This window comes from Chionomys nivalis, chromosome 2 (genome assembly GCF_950005125.1).
Source record: "Chionomys nivalis chromosome 2, mChiNiv1.1, whole genome shotgun sequence".
NCBI lineage: Eukaryota > Metazoa > Chordata > Mammalia > Rodentia > Cricetidae > Chionomys > Chionomys nivalis.
The window spans coordinates 12605464-12629748 of record NC_080087.1 but is presented as its reverse complement, the minus strand read 5'-3'; the positions used below and the strand labels follow the sequence as shown (position 1 = coordinate 12629748).

At 44.9% G+C, this 24285-nt stretch overlaps 1 protein-coding gene across 4 annotated transcripts in view; it reads left to right on the top strand.

Moving 5' to 3' along the window:
* Zdhhc14 (zinc finger DHHC-type palmitoyltransferase 14) overlaps positions 1-24285 on the top strand; it is a 249996-nt gene that overhangs the window by 155448 nt on the left and 70263 nt on the right. The gene's annotated exons all lie outside the window — the stretch shown is intronic.

Genomic DNA, 24285 nt, shown 5'->3' with positions numbered 1-24285 from the left:
GGAATTTAGTAACACTAACGGATTTTGCTAAAGAAAATACTTTCTGAGCTAGGTATGTAGCCAATGACAAGATGCTCTCTGTCGTGTACAAGAATCTGGATCCAGTCCCCAACACTGGGGTGGGATGTATCTGGGAACACTATTTGCCAATTAAAGATTTTGCCAATTTTCTCTATTGCCATTGAATTGTTTCTAATGCTTTCCATTTACATTTTATTACTTTTCCTAAAGTTATTTTATTGTAGTAATTTATTTTCTGCATAAAATTTGAAACTAAGTTTTTATGAAGGTTCTTTAATACCATGAAATGCCCATTGTAAGTTTTCTTTCAGAATTATTACTTCTTTTTTTTAAGTGGTGTGTGTGTGTGTGTGTGTCCCAGAGCTTATCTCCCTCTGGATGTCCTTTGCCTTATTTTTTGAATCAAGGTCTCTCACTGACCCTGAAGTTTGCTGATTTGACAGGGCTGGATGGCCAGCAAACACCAGGGATCCACCATGCACACTGTGCGCCATGTGACTGGTGGTGTAGGAGGGGTTTTTGTCTATGTGTTACTTTTATTGGTTAAATAAAGAGATTGTCTTGGCCTTTTGATAGGACAGAAAATTAGGAGTAGACTAAACAGGATCTGGGAGGAAGAAAGCAGAGTGAGGGAGAGCTGCCATGAAGCTGCCAGGTCAGACATGCTAAATCTTTCCTGGTAAGCCACAACCTCGTGGTGACATACAGATTATTAGAAATGGGTTAAATCAAAATGTGAGAGTTAGCCAGTAAGAGGCTAGAGCTAATGGGCCAGGCAGTGATGGAGGAGGGTCATCTGTCTATCTGTAGTTTCATTGGTTAATTAATAAAGAAAACTGCTTGGCCTAATAGTACACAAAATTAGGTAGGCAGAGTAGACAGAACAGAATGCTGGGAAGAAGGGAAGTGAAGCAGATGCCATGCCTCTCTTCTCCAGGTCAGACGCGATGGAGCCAGCCGCCAGGTCAGACATGCTGAATCTTTCCCTGTAAGACACCCCTCGTGATGCTACACAGATTATTAGAAATGGGTTAAGCAAGATGTGAGAATTAGCCAATAAGAGGCTAGTGCTAATGGGCCAGGCAGTGTTTTAAAAGAGTACAATTTGTGTGTTGTTATTTTGGGGCATAAGCTAGCCAGGTGGCCAGGAGCTGGGCAGCAGGAACGCAGCCTGCAGCTCCTTCTACAAGGCAACAATTTAATTGATACAGATCTCCATGTGATTATTTTGGGCATAAGCTAGCCAGGTGGCCAGGATGACAAACAGCCCACCAGCCTGGGTGTAAGCCAGTTGGGCGGTGGGACGCAGCCCACCACTCCTTCTACTACAGACTGGCCTTCCCCCTCCCCCAGTTTTTTGTTTGTTTCCTTTTAGGAAGTCTGTTTACTAACATAGCGCTGGCCAAATACTTCCACAACAGCCGACCTGTGTGTGTCTCCTGAGGGTAGACAGCCTTCCTCAGCCATGTCTGTCAGCTTTATGACCATGCTTAGCTTTCTACATGGGTGTTGGGGATCTGAACCCAAGACCTCATGTTTGTATGTATAGTAGGTACTTTACCCATTGAGCCATAGCTGCAGTACCAGAATTGCTGTTTCTACAGAGACAAACTTCATTAGTGATTTAAATTTTTAGCATGTGACTTGGGGAGCTTTGGAGTTCTTTCAGCACTGCTAGTTTTCTGTTGGGCTGCTTGGATCTGATGATAATATCTATGAAGAAATTGGCCTAAAATATGATTGCTTCATTTACATATTTATTTATTTGTGTAATGAGTACTCCATTGGCTGTGACTGATCTGTGGTGAAATCCTCTACACCATGTGCTGGTATTCTGTGTCCTGTATACCAGTTATTCTTACTGTTAGAGAGACACGAATTGGTAGACTCTGCATGGCAGGGGTCATCACATGGCAGGGGTCAGGGATGACTGTTTTGATGAAGGAAATTTTTTTATCCCTCAGATCTCACTTCCCTAGTAACCTCCCAAGCCCCCACAATTCACTCTTCCTGTAGTTTCTGTCTGCAGTAATCATCTCAGCATCCCCCAGACATTTGGCAGGTCCCCAAAGCTTCTGCCTTGAATCAAGTTATGCCTCTCCAAGGTTCCTTTGGCCTTCCTCATTCTCTCTGACCTGTTGCTCTCTGCCCAGCTCTTGCCAGGACCTTCTTCCAGATGCCAGCTGGAAAACTTTTAGACCGTCTCTTCTACTCACCAGCTCGAGCACTTACCTGGGCCTTACCTGAGCCCAGCTACTAGAACATGCTTTGTGCTTGTCCTGTGTCTTTGCACAGCTGTCTTGCCTATCCTGATGAGCAGGAAGATGTTGTTCTTGTACCTTTTCCATTGCCTGTTCCCCTGTGTAGGCATCATGCAGGGGTTTCCCAGGTAGTATCTCAGCTCATGAAGCAGCTGCACCATCATTTCCAGATGACACTAACATCCTCATCTATGGATGAGGAAAAGAAAGGAAGTGACTTGAGCCATGATACCAATGCAGGACCATAAGATGTCACTCCTTACACTCTCAGCTGCCTTCAGGTCCTGCCTCCGTCTCGAAACCATGGAGCCAGGCTAGGTGGGCTTACTCAAGTAGGTAGGACTTCCCTGCCCCTGGGTTGCATTCTCTTCCCTGACAAACTGACAACATCACCCAGCTTTCCTGTCTCCTGAACCGATGTTCTCCATATTTCGTAGCCCAGACATGGGGTGTGGGCATATTAGAGCATGTAAAGCCCCGTGCTGAGGGGGCAGAGATTGAAGGGGCTGAAGGGAGACTCCAGACAATCCTTTTGCCCTCTGGGAGTTGTCTGACGATCCTGGCTGTGCTGTGTGGTAGGACTGCCCCTGCTATGTACACGTTTGTATGATGTTTAAGCAATGCAGAGCCGGGGAACTCATCATATCTGAAATAATTTCTGGGGGAGACAAAAGCCTTTGAAGAAAACAGCACGCTAGGCAGAAAATAGGGGAACATTAGACTCCTTGTTTTGTGGTAAATTCTAGAATGATCTAGTGTGTACAACAGATGCCAGGGTAGGGTAGCAGCCAGTCTCCCACATGAATGCGGGGTGGAGGCTCGGAGTGTCAAAATTCTTGATCGTCTCCCAGTAAATCCCAGCCGAGGAGAACTGGAAACAGATGTCTCAGCTCAGCATTATGGTGTGTGGAGCAAATGCCATGGGGTTTGAAGAGTCTAGTTCTAGAGAAAGATGGAGCTAGAGTTAACTTTACCGTAGACTTGGAAGGATGTGTGGTTTCCGTCCAGGGCATGTGAAAGCCTGCATCATTTCTTCTTTTTCCCATAGACAGCACATACACATGGGACAGAAGCAAGGACTGGAGGTGAACTCCGTTCCTGGTGCATGCGTGTTTGCTTATTTTGAAGGATGTTCTGTGTAATGAGTGTTCAGAGTGGGGACTTCTACTGGATGCTACAGGAAGCCATCTGGCAGCTCATCTCTTTAATGGGTCCTTGTTATGCAATCATCTTCCCCATCATTCAGATAACTTTGTGTGTCAGAGGGCAAGTTGCCTTTCCCTCCGGGGGAACGTGAGACAAGGGGTTCTGTTTAAATAAATGAGATCATGCTCCTGTTCTCACACTGAGCTGAAAAGGCCAAACTCCTCAGTCTACATAGTCATTCCAATAGTCACAGTGCCCCCATCCTGAATCAATATATGTCCTTCCCCTCCCCTCCGCCATTCCCCCTTCCCCCTCTTCTCTGCTGGGGACTGGGCATTGAATCCAGGCCCTCACACATGCTAGACAGATATTCAAACACTAAGTGACATCCCCAGATCTTCTTTTACTTTTTTCCACTCACACTGAGGAACAGTAGGAATTCCCGTCTGAGGAGCTGAGCTGGAGTCATCAGGTAGAAAACAGATCAGAGTGAAGGGGCATCTTGAGTACACCAGCCTGTCGGGATTCTAGTGCCAGTCAGACCAGGGCAGCCAGTATTTCATAAGGGGGTCAGATAGTGACTACCTAACACTGGGAAGGGGTTTTTCTGGATAACCAGACACTGGGAAGGGGGTTTTCTGGATAACCAGACACTGGGAAGGGGTTTCCTGGATAATCAGACACTGGGAAGGGGTTTTCTGGATAAACAGACACTGGGAAGGGATTTTCTGGACAACCAGACACTGGGAAGGGGTTTCTGGATAACCAGATACTGGGAAGGGGTTTTCTGGATAACCAGACACTGGGAAGGGGTTTTCTGGACAACCAGATGCTGGGAAGGGGTTTTCTGGATAACCAGACACTAGGAAGGGGTTTTCTGGACAATCAGACACTAGAAAGAGGGGTTTCTTGATAACCTGGCCTAGCAGGATTCCTGCTAAATAGGAAACAAAGCAGAAATGAACACAGAAGCCCAGCTGTCAGGACCTAGCCGAGAAGAGTGTTGAGAAAAGCTGGCTAAAATTTGGACGGGAATTCTCGTCAGCACAGATGCCCTTGTGCTGCCAAAGCTCACGTGCTCCAGAGTCACTCCTCACCAGCAACCTGAGTCTGTGAGGCATCACATGTTGAGATCTACATCAGCTTTGCCCACACCGAATCTCTGCCACACTCATTGAACTCTAAACCAGTGCTTCCCCAGTGGCCTCTGTCCTCCCTTCTCTGGAGCCATATACTGGAGAGGAGGGCCGCTGCCACTTAGGTCCTGACAACTTCGAGATGAACCCTCTGTGCTTTGGATAGATGAATTCTGAGGTTAAACATTGCCGCCTGAGCACATGAGGGTTAAAGTCCAACACATGATCCCCAGCTGGATGTGAGGACCCTGAGAATCACTGAGTCCAGCACTCAGAGGTAAGAGGCTTCCTAGAGAGAGGGGACACTGAGCCTCAAGGCTGTAAGACCTGTGAACACGATGGACCATCCTGTAAGGGCTAAGGAAAGTGATTCCTCCGTTTAACGTCCAGGGCACCAATGAGAGACTTTGAGCTTATATAGAACACCAGAAGTGAAGTGTTGTAATAAAAGCAGCAGGGCTGCGTCCCCGGCACCCGGCCGCCCGCATGGCTAGCTTATGCCCCCAAATAATTACACGGAAACTGTATTCTTTTAAACACTGCCTGGCCCATTAGTTCCAGCCTCTTATTGGCTAGCTCTTACATATTGATCTAACCCATTTCTAATATTCTGTGTAGTACCACGAGCTGGCTTACCAGGGAGAATCTTAACCTGCGTCTGTCTAGAGTGGGAGAATCATGGCGACTCCTCACTCGGCTTCTTTCTCCCCGCATTCTGTCTGTTTACTCCACCTACCTAATTTTCTGTCCTATTAAAGGGCCAAGGCAGTCTCTTTATTTAACCAATGAAATCAACACAAAACAGAAGACTCTCCCACATCAGTGAAGACTGCTCATATAAAAGCTATAGGTGACCACTCTCTAGGAGGAACTCCAAGCAGATGCATGCCAAGTTATATGCCATCATAATTTGGAGTGTGTACTTTCCTTGTTGGTATATGTATACATTTTGTGTGTGTGTTGGCATACCAATCCAGACTCTCACACTTAACTCTGGGATCAGGCAGGGGAGAGGTCTTGCTCACCTCACCAGGTGGTACTTAGGTATGATACACAGACACATCACTGGACTTGAAGAACCCTCCCCATAAATGTGCCCTTCCCTGTCCCTCTGAAGCTGGCTTGCAGGGCAGAGTTGTCAAGTGCAGACACTCGTTCCCAGGAGACATGAGAGCAGATGTTTCCGCAGACCCCAAGTCACTTGCTGTGTTTGTTCCTCCAACTTCAAGACATCTGCCGCATCCCTAATGCAGCCAATGTGGTTCTTCAATTACAAGGAGTATTAGCCAATGGGGCCACTTGGTTCGTTAGCTTTAGGCTCTGCTGGCTGAGGGAGGAAGACTGGTTTAATCTTCACCATTTTGTGATTCACTCACTCAGCCAACCTTTGTTGAGTGCTTGCTGGGTGGTAGACACCATAATAATAGCTGATTGTACTCTTGACAAGTTTTTTTTCTTTTTGCTTGTATATCTCTTCTGATATTATAAAGTTATAAACAATGGGACTATTTGATGTATCTAAGCAAACTCAATATTGTTGCTCATCAATATGGTTAAATTTCATGCCATTTGATTAGGCCAGTGAGTGGGTTCCAGAACTTGTGTGCAAGTCAGAATCACCTAGAGAGCTTGGTAAACAGATCACAGGTTGGGGTGATATCTCAGGCATGAGCATCTGATTTTAACTACCCATAACCTTTGTATGAAAAACTGGGCACCTGGGGCTAAAAAGAGATGGCTCAGCAGTTAGGAACACTACCGACTTTGCAGGAGAGCCAGGTTCACTGCTCAGAAACAAGGTGGTGGAGTCACAATGTATTTAACACCAGTTCTTGATGATGCCCTCTTCTGGCCATCACAGGTACTGCATGCATTTGGTATACATACACACACACACACACACACACACACACATACCGTATATACACACAAGTACTCACACTCACCCCACCCCAAGATAGGCATTATGGTGAGTACTTGTAATCCCAGAACTGAGAAGACAGAGACAGGTGACTCCTTAGGACTCACTGGCCCACCTGCCCAGCCTGCTCTGTAAACTTAAGACTCTAACATATTAAAGAGAATGGAACCTGGAAACTGACAGCTGAAGTTGTTTTCCGGCTCCACATATGTATGGGGGGGTGTGTCTGCCTCTCTAGTAAGTCTCGCATCTGGAGGCCACACTTCCAGAACCTCTAGACTGATGTGTTCTCCCTTAGAATCGTCTTCCTTGTAGCAAGTGTACAGATCCACAGGCAGTCATGTGTCCCTGAAGAATTAACAACCGCTAGATTCACACCTCAAGGGTCACCTTCCTATAGTTTGTTTTATAAGATACAAATGTTTCTTACAAACAGGCAATCCCCTGCGAACCTTACAGAGGACAATAGGGAAGGAATGACTACACAGCCACATGTCTCCCTGGAGAGGACCAGCCTTGCAGATTATGGCCCCGCAAACCCTCTGTGCTCACTGCTGGTCAAGGGCTTGGTCCTCTGTGCTCTACATCCTCACCTGAGCTACAGCAGGACCCTGCACTGCAACACAACCAGCAGCCGTCTGCCTGAGCATGGTGGCTTCCTCCCATCTGCTGGGATGTCATTGTCTTAGGAGAGACCTTTGACAGAGCAGGCGACAGTTGCAGGGTTGACTTTCAGGGCCCTGCCTCCATTGCACCTATGCACTTAAGCAACCCAAAAGCAAGTTCAGACAATTTGGGCACACCTTTCAACTTCTAGGGAAAAAAAGACTCATTTTCCTTTGCAGGCCCATGACAAGATTCTGGTGCCATCTCTAGTCACGCCCCCATGAATGCAAACAGAAAGGTGGGGTTCTCAGAAAAGGAAATAGAGACTCAATTGGTGACGAATGACCTGCACATGTAATGATGGTCGGATGTCAGCAAGAGGCCCTCTGCCTCCCAGTCACTCTTACCGTGGCACTGTCTGTCCTGTGACTGGACACTCTTAGGTTAAGACCCGTAATGAGACTGCAGAATGCAAATGCTTCTCACTTATGCGGCATTAAAAAAATCTCTAAGCAATAATAGTGGAGAGGGTGCTGAACTGGCCTTCCCCTGGAATCAGGTTGATGACCACCTTAGTTGTCATCATAGAACTTTCATCCAGTAACTGATGGAAGCAGATGCAGAGATCCACAGCTAAGCACGAGACTGAGCTCCCAGAGTCCAACTGAAGAAAGGGAGGAGCAATAATATGAGCAAAGGGATCAAGACTATGATTGGAAAACCAACAGAGAGAGCTGACCCAAGCTAGTGGGACTTCACTGACTCTGGACTGACAGCTGGGGAACCTATAGAGGACCAGACTAGGCCCCCCGAATGTGGATGACAGTTGTGTGACTTGGGCAGTCTGTGGGGACACTGGCAGTGGGACCAGCATTTATCCATAGTGCATGAACTGCTTTTTGCAGCCCATTCCCCATGGAGGGATATCTTGCTCAGTTTAGATACAGGCTGAGAAGACGCCATGGGAAAGCTAGAGATGAGGGGTCCATACTGAGGGCTCAGCTCAGGTGTCCCTGAGGCTGATATGGGGATGGAGGCAGCCAGGGCAGGTTTGGGCTAAGCACTAGGTAAGAAAAGCTGCTTCCTACTGAGGAACCAGCCAGGTGACTCTACTATCAGGCCAGGGTCTGGTAGGTGGCTTGGTCTCCACCCTAGAGTCCTCTTCTTGAAAGACGCTGTCATACCAGGGAACTGGAAGAGTCAAATGAGACACCAGGGACCAGCCTGACCCTGCTTCTGGGTACCCAATCCGTATCATTAGAAGGAGCTTTCTAAGTGTTGATGAAGTCCGCAGAAGGACAAAATGGAGCCAAACCAAGCAGAAAGGAGGCCCCGGAAGAGTCCCGGAAAGGCAGGAGGGGTCAGTCAATGGCTCTACAGCTGCGTATGCTGGCGAGACTGGAAGGGTCATCTGCTCTGATGTCTGGCAAAGGTCATGTGATCTCTGCCATGTGAGGCTGTTCATTTCTAAAGGTTCCCCCAGTCCAGATGCCCATGTATGGACAGACGGTGAGCAGGCAAGGCTAGAGTGGATTTTCACACTTGACACGGCTAAGGAATCCCATGTGTCCAGAGTGGTTGGTTTTAAGAGCTTAGAATGAGAGGAAACTAAATGCTCTTTTAGGGGCAGAGCATCATTTGTTCCCATATGCAAATTTAGTTCTAAAAATAGCCTCGACTTTGTATTTGACGGGTTGTAGCATTCTTCCGAAGGGGGTGTGTGGTCCTTGCCTCCAGTCTTCCTGATGTCATCCCATGCCTCAGAGCCGAATGTGAAAGATCTGGGCTCTGGGCTCAAGGCAAACAGGCTAAGAAGTACCAGTGTTGGTACCACTTTTCCCTACCAGCCCAATCAATAATGTGCAAATACTTATCTTCGTGAATGAATGAATGCTTTTGACTCATTATATTATTTATTTTATATATATTATTTATTATATATTATATGAATTACCTAATAGTGGGAGATACAAATGCTGGTCATACATGTAATACCAAATTTTCTAGTAGCAACATGATCATAGCAGAAATAAACAGGTGAAGTCAATTTTAACAAAATATTTTTATTTAGCCCATTATTCGGTGTGTTCTCTTGTAAATAACCTTACCTGCTCATGTAAAATGTAATCAATATTTATATTGTTGAAATACTTTGCATTCTCTTTGGTTTCAATCTTGGAAATCTCAGATGAATTTTACACTGGACAGTGCACCTCAGTTCAAACTGGCTACGTTCAAGTGCATACGAGCTGTGTGTGCTCCTTGTCTCAGATTCCAGGGCAGAAGCTGCTTATTACTCTGAACTTGTGGCTAGGCAGCCACGTGTCCTAGGCTAAGGCCAGCTGAACAAGATGGCATTTGGGGTTCACTTCCCACTTCAGCCCGCCTTCATTACAAGAGAGAAGCTAACAGGCATTTAGCACTTAGGGAAGCCGCGGATGATCCATTGATTGACAAGAGCAACCAATCCAGAAGGCTGACATCCAGCCACTCCTGACTCTAGAGGAAAACAAAACAGAAATGGAATCCGAGTTTGTGGAGAGGATGAATTTCTAATATAAGAAAGACAACAGCCCATCAATAAGGGAGTATTGGGTTCAGCTACAGCAGTGAAGAACTCAGAAATGAGGTTTGGGATTATTTCTTATGTTAGGATTCTCATCTCGGAACCTGCAGTTCCATTTTTCTGCTCTCAGCACACAGGCTGGCTGTAGGGAATCATCCCCAAAAATAAAAATGAAAAAATATTGAGATGATATTTTGCAAAAACCAATGAGTGAATTCTGAGGGTAAAAGGAATATAGCAAAATTCTGGAGCTGGGTAAACAGTTCAATAAGTAAATTGTTTGCCTCACAAACATGAGAACCTGAGTTCCAGCCACAAAGCCCACTAAAAATTGAACATGGTGGCATGTGCCTATAATTCTCTCACTGGGGAAATACAAACTGGCAGATCCCTGGTGCTGCTGGCTGCTCAGCCACAGGTCCCCATGAGAGACCCTGTCTCTCAAAACAAGATGGGTACCACCTGAAGAAAAGATATTCACGATTGACATCTGGTCCTTGTACAGTGCTTACATACATGGACCTGCATACCTGTGTATGCGCAGAAGTGGGTTGGAGGGAGAGAAGAAGAGAGAGAGAAAGGGACATACAGAGAGAGACGCTGTGAGATTGTTCAGTGCAGAAACCTGACCCTGCCTAGACAGAGATCTGAGGCATATGGAGCAGAAAACATCTGGAAACCTGCAGGCCTGGCTATGCACTGCTGGTCTCTGGCACCTGGGCTTCCTTCCACCCTCCCTGCGCAGGTGGTGGTGAACCTTTCTAAGTCGGATCCCGCTTCATAACCATCCCATCTCAGAGCCCCAGCATGGTGGCAGGGGCTTCTCCAGGCTTCCAGAGACTCCCCTCCCTCAGTAAATCAGTTAAAAGTGCTCTTTCTGGTGACGAATGGTTGTCAGTTTTTCTCTAATCAGTATTTTAATGACTGTTTGCACGTTGGGGCCATGCTAGAGACAGAGTCTGATGGCAACTGCAGAAGCAGATTGAAGAGGCGATTCATGAGTATGCGGCTGGCCATGAGTGGCGAGATGGTCTCTCTGTGACAGCGGTGTCAGCCCTGGCCTGGACAACCTGGCAGTCTTCTGAAGCAGGTATACTGAGACTGTCCAGGCAGAGCAACAGGCAACCTCCCTTGCCCCCGATGCTGTCTTCTCTGAAACAGCTTTGTTCTGCAGCAAGTACACTGCGAACCTCAGCCCACAGCCTGTCCTCTTCAGTATGATTAGCCACTGCGTTTGTTCAGTGAAGAAATTTTGATCAGAGCTGTGCTGCGCACCATTTAATGTCTGTGTTAGTGCAAAGAGCCTGCACCATGTCCACAGGAGAAAGCTAAGCCACATGGCATCTCAGAGGGCACCCTCTCAGAAGAACGTTGCCGAGCATGTTTCGTGGTTGCTTCCTCAATTCCCAGATGAGTGCTGTGTTCAAGTCTTGGCTTCATTGTTCCATTCCCCCACTTTCCAAAGTTGTGGTGCCACGGATGTTATTTTGGAGTTGTAACAATTATAAATATGCTGACCAGGAAAGACTCAAGAAGAAAAGTCCTCGAGGACCTGGGACTCACAGAGGCGAGTCGGGAGTTGCCTTTCCGTGTTGGTCAGGTGTTAGAAGGGAACAGGAGAAAAACAGAAATGACAAAGTGATGGAAAGGTCGCACAGGAAATTTCCAGGACCTCAAGGAAGCCAAACTGAAAGCCTCCCCCAAATAAATAAAAATAAGAATCAGCTTCAGCGCATGGGAATAGGGAAGTGGATCATTGAAATGTGGCATAGCTGTGTGACAGCTGCTTAAGGATTTCACTAGCGTGTTCATGGCTACTAACAAAATAGCCCAGTGGTAGAGTGCTTACCCAGCATGCTAGATGCCCTGTGTTCTCCGGTATTGGAAAAGGAAAAGATCAGTGGCTTTTTAAAGAGTTTTCTAGGTATAATCTTCATAGCACATGCAAATACAAAATACGAAATTGTGTCTGTACTGCATTCGTAAGATATTCAGAAGCCTATACTTTTGTTGTATGTTAGGGCATCTCTTGGGTATATTCCCAATAGTGGTATTGCTGGGTCGAGAGGTAGGTTGAACCCGACTTTCCTGAGAAACCGCCACACTGCTTTCCAGAGTGGTTGCACAAGTTTGCATTCCCACCAGCAATGGATGAGTGTGCCCCTTTCTCCACAACCTCTCCAGCAGAGGCTATCATTGGTGTTTTTGATTTTAGCCATTCTGACAGGTGTAAGATGGTATCTTAATGATATGCTCAACTATGTTCATAGCAGCATTGTTTGTAATAGCCAGAACCTGGAAACAACCTAGATGCCCTTCAATGGAAGAATGGATGAAGAAAGTATGGAATATATACATATTAGAGTACTACTCAGCAGTAAAAAACAATGACTTCTTGAATTTTGCATACAAATGGACAGAAATTGAAAACACTATCCTGAGTGAGTTAAGCCAGACCCAAAAAGAGGAACATGGGATGTACTCACTCATATTTGGTTTCTAGCCATAAATAAAGGACATTGAGACTATAATTCGTGATTCTAGAAAAGCTAAATAAGAAGGTGAACCCAAAGAAAAATATATAAGCATCCTCCTGAATATTAACCTTCATCAGGCGATGAAAGAAGACAGAGACAGAGACCAACATTGGAGCACTGGACTGAAGTCTCACGATCCAAAGGAGGAGCAGAAGGAGAGAGAGCACGAGCAAGGAACTCAGGACCGTGAGGGGTGCACCCACACACTGAGGCAATGGGGATGATCTATCGGGAACTCACCAAGGCCAGCTGCCCGGGGTCTGAAAAAGCATGGGACAAAACCGGTATCGCTGAACATAATGGACAATGAGGACTACTGAGAACTGAAGAACAATGGCAATGGGTTCTTGATCCTATTGCACGTAATGGCTTTGTGGGAGCCTAGGTAGTTTGGATGCTCACCTTACTAGACCTGGATGGAGGTGGGTGGTCCTTGGACCTCCCACAGGGCAGGGAAACCTGCTTGCTCTTTGGGCTGAGGAGGGAGGAAGACTTGATTCGGGGAGGGGGGAATGGGAGGTGGTGGCGGGGAAGAGGCAGATCTTTAATAATTAAATAAATTAATTAATTAATAAAATAAATAAATAAATAAAAAAGAACCACAGTAAAAAAAAAAAGATATTCAGAAGCCTAGAGAAATGACTAGAACAATAAGGAGGCCTTTGTGGGGGGGGGGGAGGTTAGACTGGCGAGTGATTTCAATTGTTTTTGTGTTTCTTTCTCTATCTCTGATACTTTAAAATCTCTGTGAGGAGCATGGAATACTGGTATGGATAATCAGAGGAAAGCTGGTCAGGGTGGTTCCGACTTGAGTGAGTGACTATTTATCACTCACCGCTCACTACTTTCCTAGCCGTGGCAAATTCGAGTTTTGCACAGAAGACTTTCTTTCCTTCCAGGATAATGAGACCGTGGTCCTACTTGATTCTCACAGCATTCTGGGAGTGAGGAAGTAATGTGAGGAACTGAAAACAGCAAAGGGCTCAGGCAAGCAGGACATATGGGCACCATGAGGCATCGTGATGGCCACAGTGTCTGTTTGCAAACTACTAGAGCATACGGAACGAGAAACTGAGCACGCATGTCTGTGTTGTTAAGAATCAGAGCCCACAGGAAACGGAGAATGTGGTGTGGCCAACACTTAGCTACACACTACAGGATGGCATCAGGGGAGCCCAGGTGTGGACCATGGCATGTGAGCAGCCACCAATCACAGGCTTTCCTTTAGGGAAGATGCCTCAGAGCATGTTACTGGCGTGGGTCCCGTAGCTGCTCCTGGAGCTGATGCCCACTCTGCCTCATTCACTGCAGAACTGGTGAGGGAGGTGCCACAGCTGGATGCAGCAGGAGAATCCAGAGGCTGTGTTGAGTTTCATCAATTACCCGTGAGCTGCTGTGTAGGAACTGGGCTGGGGTGAGGATCCCATCCTTAATCCCTGTTGGAACCCCCCCAGGAGGCCTCTCATTTTCATACTATTTGCTTCTTACCATGTTTGATGGTTAGTTTTGATTAATATGTTGAGTAGATTAAAAAACATCTATGGAATTAGCAAGACACATCTGTGTGTGTGTGTGTGTGTGATTGTGTTTCTGGAGAAAATTAGATCCCGAGGCTTTGACTTATTCAATGGATCAGTCCTTTGGAAGATACTTAATAGGGTAGCATTATTAGAAGGTCGTTAAAGTAGAAGGTGGAACCAGGTTTCAGGACATAGCTCTGAGAATGTGTCCCTGGGAGCTGTGTCTGCCCTGGCCTCTTCTTGTGTTCTCCTTCACTCTGCCCATCTTGTTGGAAAAATTAAAAACAAAACCAAAAACCCCACCAGTGATTCTCACTAACTCACACACCCTCAAATACTATAAGAATGTCCCTGAAGGCACTCTGAACCCAGGCCTCTGAGTCTCCTGTCCATCAAGAAGTGATGGTCACATGTTCCTGCCACTGTGATGTTCTGCCCAGATACATGGGGCCGGACAGCCATGAATGAACCCTCCAAGGCCATGAACTCAAAAATCCATTATTTCCCTTAAGTTGTCTTGTCAGGTACACTAGTCAGGTGACAAAAAGTGACACACCCTGCACACTTCATTTCTTATAAACTATACATGTCCTTTCTCTAAAGACCCCGAACTGACAGATGGGTGTGCCACCAAGTGCAGGTGTGCCTTAACATCTAAATGTGAGGCCTGCTGTCCTAGCAGCACAGACCTGACAGTGCAGCTGCCTGAGGGTTGTCAAGGCAGATACAAACATAGCTGACTCAGTCAGAGAGCCTGTGTTTCGCTGTGGGTTACTGAGTTGAACTATATATTGCCTCCCCAGCATCCCAGGAACTGGCTATCTACAGGTCTGTAGAGACAGTGAGAAACACAGGCATATTTATCAAAATAATTTGGGTCCTTCAACTCAAAGAGCTGCCTCCAGGAAAAAGCCCGGAGAGGGCAGTTGGGGGGTGACCAATGGTGAGGTGGGGTGAATGGGTAGGAGGCTCAGTCAGATCTGGCAGCTGAGGACTGGGAAGGTGGGAGGATGAGACGTGGAGCCCCACAGCCCATCTGTGTCATGAGACCTAGGGCCTTTGCCATGAAGGAGCAGGACAAAACTTGGCACTTCAGATACAAAACACATATAGAAGCTTCAAATGGACTCCATGTTGCGGAACCGAAGCTCTGTGTTAGCCCATTGTTCTGCCTCTGGGGTGGAGTCAGAGGCCAAGGTAACCAGAACTGCTGCTGGGATCACCATGTGGCCCCTCTGGGCAAACGTGGGTTAGGGTCTCTCACAGGAGGAGCTACTCCCACAGGCGCGGCATTCCACTTCGCGACCACTATAGGCTTGGAGCCAGATCGCCATGCAAAAATGCTTTCAGTGCAGTTCAGATGTCACAGCCTCCAGCTAACCTATTACATGTACTTTTTGGTTTGTAGAAACTGGTAGCCATTTCAAACTATTTAGTAGAACTGCAAACCTGTTTCTCTCCCTTTTCTGTCCAATATGACAGATATTTACTGAGTGACTGGCCATTTCTGAAAGTCATTGTTAAACCAGTTTTTTCTTCATTACTTCGATGTTTCAGGTTCTAAATATGTGTCAGCATACCCTGCATCCCTATGAATCACAGGAACCTGGTAATGAGCCCCTCATTCTCATTCTCAGTACTTACACTGTGATTCATTTATTATTATTATTATTATTATTATTATTATTATTATTATTATTCACACTGTGATTTAACAATGTGAATAGAGAACCCATGAGTGCCAGTAAAGGCAAATAAATAAATAAATAAATAAATAAATAAATGTAAATTCAATGCTGCCAATCTTATAACCACTTTTAAATGCATCTGGTTTTGGTCTGATTTCCTTTTGAGGACCCAGCAGTGCTGTTGAAGGCTGTCATGGGACCAGCAATGTGTTTATGAGATCTGGGGTGAAATAGCAATGATCTACTGATTGATTTATCCGGGCTCAGCAATGTGTTTATGAGATCTGGAGTGAAATAGCAGTGATCTACTGATCGATTTATCCGGGCTGTCTTTGGAAATTAAGAATGCTGTCAAGGCAAGACTGTTTGGCTATCTTCGTTGTCATCACTTTAGTGGAGAGGTGTTAAGTTGAGATGATTGGCCCAATGTGGGTTTGGATATAGGCTGAGCAGGCATGAGCTGGATGTTTATCTTTGCAGCCCTTCAACACATTCACATCTGTTTGTGAGAATAAGCAAAGACATGAGCTATGAGTGTATATTGGCTAGTTTTCCATCACTGGAATTAAAGGCGTGAAATAATTAGTAAGAGAAACGTTTCATTTTTGGTTCACCACTCTGGAAGTTCCAGTTTAAGATGAGGTGGGACCATCGTTTTGAGCTTCCGGTAAAGCCCCTGATGGCAGCCGTGGGAGCCTGTGTCAGAACAAAACATTCATATCGGAAGTCAAAGTTCAGAGAGAGCTAGAACAGCCAGCATCCCACAGCCCCTCGGGACATACTAATTATGTCCTTGTTGTTATGACGAGGATCCCACAGCCCCTCGGGATATGCTAGTTATGTTCTTGTTGTTAAGACCAAAAGCAACTCAAAGAAGAATTTGTTCTGGCTTATGGTTTAAGTTAGAATTTGAGGGGTCATGTTCCTCCACAATAGGAAAGACATGGGATTAGGTGGGGAAGACATGGTAACAGGAACAGGAAACAAACTACCCCACTCTGTGTCAGGAAGTAGAGAGTGACCAGGAAGTAGATCTGAGCTATAAAATCTCAAGGTCCCATGCCCCACTTTCTCCAGTGCTGTGTCACTGGCTGGGTACCATGGGTTCTGACCCATGATCGTATGGGGGATATCTCACATTTGAACCACAGCAGGTGGATGCCCTCAACAGCCTAAAGACTGATTACAGTTCCCCTTCCTAAGGAGCCACAGCACCTCCCAAGAGTGCACCCTGGGGACCAGCCTTGACACATAGAGTCACATAAACCACAACAGAGAATACAGGCAGATTACTGACTGTTGTCCAGATTAAGCCACACACATGTGAAAGAGTTCAAAGAAAAGCCACTGTCAGTGGCATCCAAAGACTGGGTACCAGAAAAGTCTAGTATTGATGAGAGACTTCTCTCTGTCTTCCATCTTGTACTGACTCTAGTAGGCACTCCGTGGGCACAGAACTTGGACAGTGCGACTCTGTGTCCTGACTGCTGGGGGATAATCCTTCTATACGCCATGAATATCTATTACTCTCATTGGTTAATAGAAAAACTGACTGGCCAATAGCAAGGCAGGTGGGAAAGCCAAATTGAAAATGCTGGGGAAAAGAAGGATGGAACCAGCTGCTGGGGAAGCAAGGTGCTAATAGACAGATAAAGCCGCAAGTCACATGGCAACACCTAGATTAATAGAAATGCATTGCTTTAAGTGGAAGAGCTAATTAGTAGTAAGCCTGAGCTATTAGCCAAACATTTATAATTTATACTCAGCCTCTAAATCAGTTAAGTGGGAGCTGGTGGACAAGAAAGAAACATCTGGCAATACCTGACTCTCAGGAAAGTGTTCCTTGGTGATGTTGCAAAATCTCCTGGTGCAAAATATACATGATCTCTTGGCAAATCAAAGAATGCAATTTCAGTATTATAAGGTGGTTCTCTCAGAGATAAACATTCAGTTGGGTTGATGTATATATGTTTAAGGACTTAAGTTTCTGACTTGGGCCCATACATTGTATATCACAGCATGCCTAGGAGACAGTTTGAGAATCCAAGATCTTGGGGAAGCCCAGCCATGAGTGAAGTGACTTCCTCCTCTGGGCTTCAGGAATGATGTGAGACTCTGGAAAATAACTTACAATCAGACTTCTAGGAAAACGCAGAGAACATCCTCCAGAAATGGTCAATGAAATCTCTGAACTCGTAATTAAATTTCTTGGAGCAGCAGAGTCACTGCCACACCATCTACATTTGTGACCTTCAGGGTACTAAAACAACCTCAGTCTCTTGAGAATATTTTATGCTCCAACTAAACTCAGTTTCAAAAATACTTTTTTGCTCTCTATGAAGCAATATATTTTGTTTGTGGAAAGTTTGAAAAGCATAAAGAAAATGAAAATAGATTTTAATTTAGTAATACTTTAAGTCCGGAGTCAGAGATGTCTGTAGTTAACATTCTGACACATGCTGGTTTTTCTCTGAATGATATATTTTATATAAATATTTGATCACATCATATATAACTATTTTGAAAATGAATTTCCCTTAATATGCTATTTACTCTCCTACTTCATCTTTAATGGGTGCATAATAATTCACTGTATGGCTAAACCATAGTTTATCTGCCCTCCATTAACACTGCAGTTATTCCCAGGTTTTAATAATAAATGGCAGTGTTGTCATCACCATTCATGACATTTTCCTTACATCAAGGACATAACCTCCTATTATACTATTTTCTGGGCCAAGAGATTTATGTATTTAAAGATTTATTTTTATTATGTGTGTTTGTATTTTGCCTGCATGCATGTACATATATGCACTGCATGTGTGCAGTGCCCACAGAGGTCAGACGAGAGTGTTGGTTCCCTTGTAACTGGAGTTACAGATGATTGTAGTCCACAGAGTGCAGTTCCCACAGAGGCCAGAAGAGAGCATTGAATCCCTTATAACTGGAGTTACAGATGGTTGTTAGCTACAGTTTGTGTGCTGAGAACCTAACCTAAGACCCCCATTAAGAGTAGCAAGTGTTCTTAATCGCCAGCCATCTCTCCAGCCCCAGATTGAGTCTTTAAAGTTTTGATAGGCAGCTTCCGTGTTCCTCTAAGGTTGTGTTAGTTTATATTCCCAGAAAAAGCATGTGAACCTCTATTTCTGCTCTTGGCACCAGTGAGCCCTATCACTGAGAACTTTGAACTCACTTGTTTGAATGAGTTGGTCAAAACGCACTGGTTGTTCTCACTCTTTTTTTGTGAATTGCCTGTTCATCTTTCCCCCCATCTTCCTCTCAGAATATTTGTCTTTCTTATTCATTTGCCAGAATTCCTTCAGGGCACTGGACTCTGTGGTTCATGTAAAATATATTTTTCTACTTTATCATTTGCATTTTAGGCAAGTTTTTGACACATAAGTTTTTAAGTTTTTATCGAAAAGCCATCTGTTTTCTTTATGCAGGTTGTCTTGCTATATATGCTTAACACTGGGGCCAGCAAGATGACTCAGTGGGTAGAATACTTGCTGCCAAGGCTGGTCTGCAGTCAGTCCCCAGGGCCCACAGTAGGGAGGAAGAGGACTAATCAGCTGTCCTCGGGTCTCCTTGTACTCACTGTGGTACATGTCCATGTATAGCTAGAAGTATTCTCTGTCCCTCTGCTCCCCCTGTACTGGTTTTTCAATGCCCACCTGTTCTCGAATCCACTTATGAAATAACCACTCTGAGGTTTATTATCAGTTACAATTGTTTGGCCAAAGGCTTAGGCCTCTTACTGACTAGCTCTAACTATAAATTCACCCATTTCTAATAGTTTATATTTTACCATGAAGTTTGTGGCTTGCCGGTAATGTTTGAACCTCTTTCTCCTTTGGCAGCTATGTGGTGTCCCTCACTCCGCCTACTCTTTCTCCCTATCTCTGTTCAGATTTCCCACCTGGCTTTGCTCTGCTAACCCATTAGCTGAAACAGCTTTATTCATCAACCAATAAAAGCAACACAAATGATGGAGGAAGGTCATTTGTTAAAAAATAAAGAAACTGCTTGGTCCTCATAGGTTAGAACATAGGTGGGTGGAGTAAACAGAACAGAATGCTGGGAGGAAGAGGAAGTGAGCTTAGATGAAGAGCAGCTCCTCTCAGAGGCAGACACGATGAAGCCAGCCGCCAGGTCAGACATGCTGAATCTTTCCCGGTAAGACTGGTGCTACACAGATTATTAGAGATGGGTTGATCAGGATATGAGAATTAGCCAGTAAGGGCTAGAGCTAATGGGCCAAGCAGTATTTAAAAGAATACTGTTTGTGTGTTGTTATTTTGGGGCATAAGCTAGTCAGGCGACCAGGAGCTGGGGTGGCAGGAACACAGCCCACAGCTCCCACTACACACAAATGCAGAAGGGTATCCATGCGCATCATCCATGCACACACATGCACATGTAGATCAATAAATCACCTCCTCAAACCTGTACTTTTAATTCATATGTTTTTATTTTTTATATCTGGATCTTTGCTGTATATCTGAGAGGCATGACTCTAACTTTGGAATTCTCTCTCTCTCTCTCTCTCTCTCTCTCTCTCTCTCTCTCTCTCTCTCTCTCTCTCTCGGATTAGCTATTTATCGCAAATCCATGTAGTGATTACCTGTATTTTCCTTGCTAATTTGGCTATGTTTTACCAGGTGATAAATCTCCAGAGCCTGTGTCTATTTAGTGAGTGCTGGCTTTGGTCTCACGGTTCATTTATCCCTGGGGCTCTTACTACTCCTCATTATTTCTCTTTGCAAATATTCTCAGCCATTTTTTTCAGTTGAAGTGTGGCGTATTTATTAAGTCTGTCAACTTTTCTCAAGTCATACTGGAGTGTTAACTGGCGTTGAAATGGATGCACAAGGTAATCTCAGTCAGTAGACACACCTCGAGCACTGGATCTCTCCAGGCTATTGGATAGCTCCTCAAGCTTTTTTGGTTTTGGTTTTTGAAGTTTGGTGTTGTTAAATTTTAGTTTTACTATGTTTTATTTTTCCAGACAAGGTTTCTCTGTGTACCTTGGATGCCCTAGAACTTGCTTTGTATCCCAGGCTGGCCTCAAATTGACAACCATCTATCTGCCTCTGCCTCCCAAATGCTGGGATTAAGGTGTGTGCCACTACCTCCTGGCTTCCTTCAGGTTTTTCTAAATTTTCCTCAAAGACTCCATATTGTTCTATAGTTTGCTACATATGGTACTTCCTGTCACTATTTATTGTGTATTTATCCTGGAGGTTTAGAGGGATTCTAAAGTACATGGAGCAGAGCAGTACTTGCCTTACAGTTTCCAACTGGTTATACTGGTGATAAAAGAATGCTTTAGGGCAAGGCAGTGGTGGGGCACACCTTTAATCCCAGCACCGGGGAGGCAGAGGCAGGTGGATCTCTGTGAGTTCGAGGTCAGTCTGGTCTACAGAGTGAGTTCCAGGACAGCTAGGACTGTTACACAGAGAAACCCTGTTCCAAAAAAAAAAAAATGCTTTTGAAGTATGTATAGAGTATAGAACTATGTACATATAGTATATATAAATGTCTCTCTCTGTGTATATATGTATAGACAGTATATATATATATATATATATATATATATATATAGAGAGAGAGAGAGAGAGAGAGAGAGAGTGTGTGGTGTGTGTGTGTGTGTGTATATATATATATATATATATATATATATATATATATGGAGAGAGAGATTTATACTAATTATCCCACTGAGGATTTTTATTCATTTTAAACAATATATATTGATGAGAGACAAAAAAGGAAAGAGTGGGCCCTCCCAAGTGCACACTTCTGTTCTTTAAAGCATAGCGCATGTGTAAGTAGCAACCCTTGCTTCTGTGACATCCTTAGATCACTTTTCCTCGGGACTGCAGATAGAATTCTTACAATAGCATGTGCCAAATGAGACAGAAGCCAGCCCTCATGCCCAGGACCTCACCAATGCCCTCATACCGCCTCTTGAGCTTGAATAGAGGCATGTCAGATTTCCTGGTGGTGACACCAAACTGTGACCTGCCACAGCATGGTGTTCAGTGCCCACCGCTTTTCTTTGTTCTCTTCTGCTTGTCATACAATAACGGAACACTGGCAAGCTGGACTGATCTTTATCTGTGTACAGGAGCCATCCTCTCTGACGGTGCAGAATCTACCCCCACAGAGCACAAACACAGGCAAATATTTGGAGCTTTGGCCTTCAGAACTGACTTTCCATTTACACAGCACAGCAGTTTTGTGTGCATGTGTACAGGGGAATCTGACATTTGAAGAGAATTAAATTCTACAAGGACAAAGGCACTTTTCTTTCTTTTATATTCAAGGACAAGGTTTTGTATCCAACTGGAAAAGAGTGCCCCCCAAAATAAGATCGTCATTAATTTTCATTTGTTATGAGCATATATTAGATTAGCTTGGGTAGTTAAACTAAAGGGGTTGTCACAACTAAGCACTTTCTTTCTTTCATCTTTAGTTGCAAAAATTAATGATTTTTATGCATGAACATATATACAATATGTATTGTCCTCTGGGATCTGAGGAGCCTCAGAGAGACAAGCCTTTGATAGCTGTGGACATTAAGCATCAGGCGGTATGAATCACAGCATCTCTGAACAACAGGAATCCACACTTGCCTGGGTGTCTTAGCTCCTCTTCTGTTGCTGTGACAGACACCACGACCAAAGCAATTTACACAAAGAAAGGGTATATTGGGCTTACAGAGTCAGAAGGTGAGTCTGTGACCATCAAGGCGGGGAGCATGGCAGCAGGCAGGCAGTCATAGCGTTGGGGCAGTAGCTGAGAACGTCTGTCTTGAGACACAGTCAGGAAACAGAGCTAACTGGGAATGGCACAGACTTTTGAACCTCAAAGCCTGCTCCCAATGACACACCTCTTAAGGGGACACACATCCTAATCATTTCTAAACATTTCCAAGTGGGGACCAAGTATTTAAACATTATGAGCCTATGGGGGCCATTCTCATTTAAATCACCACACTGAGGCCTATTCTCACTAGATAAAAAATAAAAATCACACTGATAGTATTCTGTGTTTCTGTTTTCTGGAACTTAAGATTCCAATATTATCTTTAGAAATATTTCAGTTTACAGTCACCGAATTAATTGTGAACATTGGTATTTCCCACTCCACCAGCTCGCCAAAAATACCACATGTGGGCATCCCATCAATTTCAGAACATATACATGTACAAGATCTCTCACGAATAGGTTGATGTAATAAATACATTCTCACCTAATATTGATAATCTAGACCACAGCTGTAGCCTTCCATGACAGTTTTCACACTGTGTCCTCAGGAAGAGGGTACAGAGGACTAAGACACTGGGCCAATCTCAGTCAACCAAGTGCATCACGCCTGACTGTATTGCATACGGGGAGGTTATCTGTAAAAGTTTTCTTTCACAATATCCCAGACAAAAAGTTGAAAGCCAGAATTGGACTGTTTTGGCAGTGCAGACTTTCCATAACTTTTGTATCAGTTCTTTGTGCAGCATTGACATCTCGGCCAACGGCATTGCTTCCTTCTTCTCTGTCACTGCCATTCTTAGTCAACCGCGTCACCAGCTATGAGTCGAGAGCATTTAGAAAAAGTCCCATCCTTGGTTCCTACCACCCAAGATGAGTATGTTGATGAGTAAAGTTAGTCTCTGTCCCTCGTCCTCTCGCTCCCTCCCTCCCTCCCTTCCTCTCCCTCCTCCCTGCCCCCCTTCTCTGTATAGTTTCCAGGTGAATAAGCTTTTTATGCACGGTGCTTGTCAGTACCTAAAAAGAAGCGAGCAAGGACTTCACCAGGCTTAAGTAGCATATTGTCTGGCCTGCCCGCAGGTTTATCCCACCTACGGAGGAATGTGTCACCAACAGTCATGATTTCCAAACTTTCACGAGTGCCCAAATCACATGGGGATCTTTGAAAATGCAAGTTCCAGATAAGGTGACTTGGGGTAGGCACCAAAATGATTCATTGCGAACAAGCTCCTTGATAATTGCCAAGATGGCTGGTTCATGGACCACACTTAGAGCAGCTTTTCTGCCTCCCTACTATTTATATATGGGCTTTGGGACTCTTGTTTGTGGAGGACTGGCCTGTGCTTTGGCGGGTATTTCACAGTATGCCTGGTCTCCGTGCCAGTTGCCGTGAGCACTCCCTCCTACTTGGGACAATTAAAAATGTCTCCAGGTATTTTTACACTTCCCTGTGGGCAGAATCACCCCTGGATGATAACTACCTACGCCAAGTGATCCTGACCATTGGCCAGGTGTGAGCTGATCTGTAGCGTGACTTGTTTGTGTATTTAAATGATCAAAATCCTATTATCTGAATTGATCTGCCCTCCCTAGAGTATAGACCACAAAGGACAGGGAACATTTCCCGTGCACGGCCCTAACCACAGCACCCAGAAGACTGTTGGGTGGCTCGTGGACCTCTATTGGATATTGAGATTCATTAAATCCATGGCTGTGTTGTTGCAGTGAATGGCAGTGAATGGCTATACTCGACACTGCGGTAGCATCTTGTGGACTAGAGTATGAAGTCCCATTTGCCCCATGCCCTGTTTTCATGCTGACTAAACTCCTCCCACCACTCTGGCGGTTGCCCCGTCAGTAAGTTAATGGTCTGTGAACTTCACGCCAGGGAATGCCACTCCTCCAGATGAACCCTTCAGCTGGAGAGAGAATCTTTATCCACATCTTCAAAGGTGACATTTTTCTCCTGTAGTTTAAGACAGCAGAATCCAGTTACCTATAGCAGTTTGGGGTAGAAATCAGCACTATGGGATCAAATGGGTCCTTCAAGTAAGTACCCTGCTCCCTCAGGAGAAAACGATGGCTTCCCTTTCGAAGACAGGCCTTGAACAAG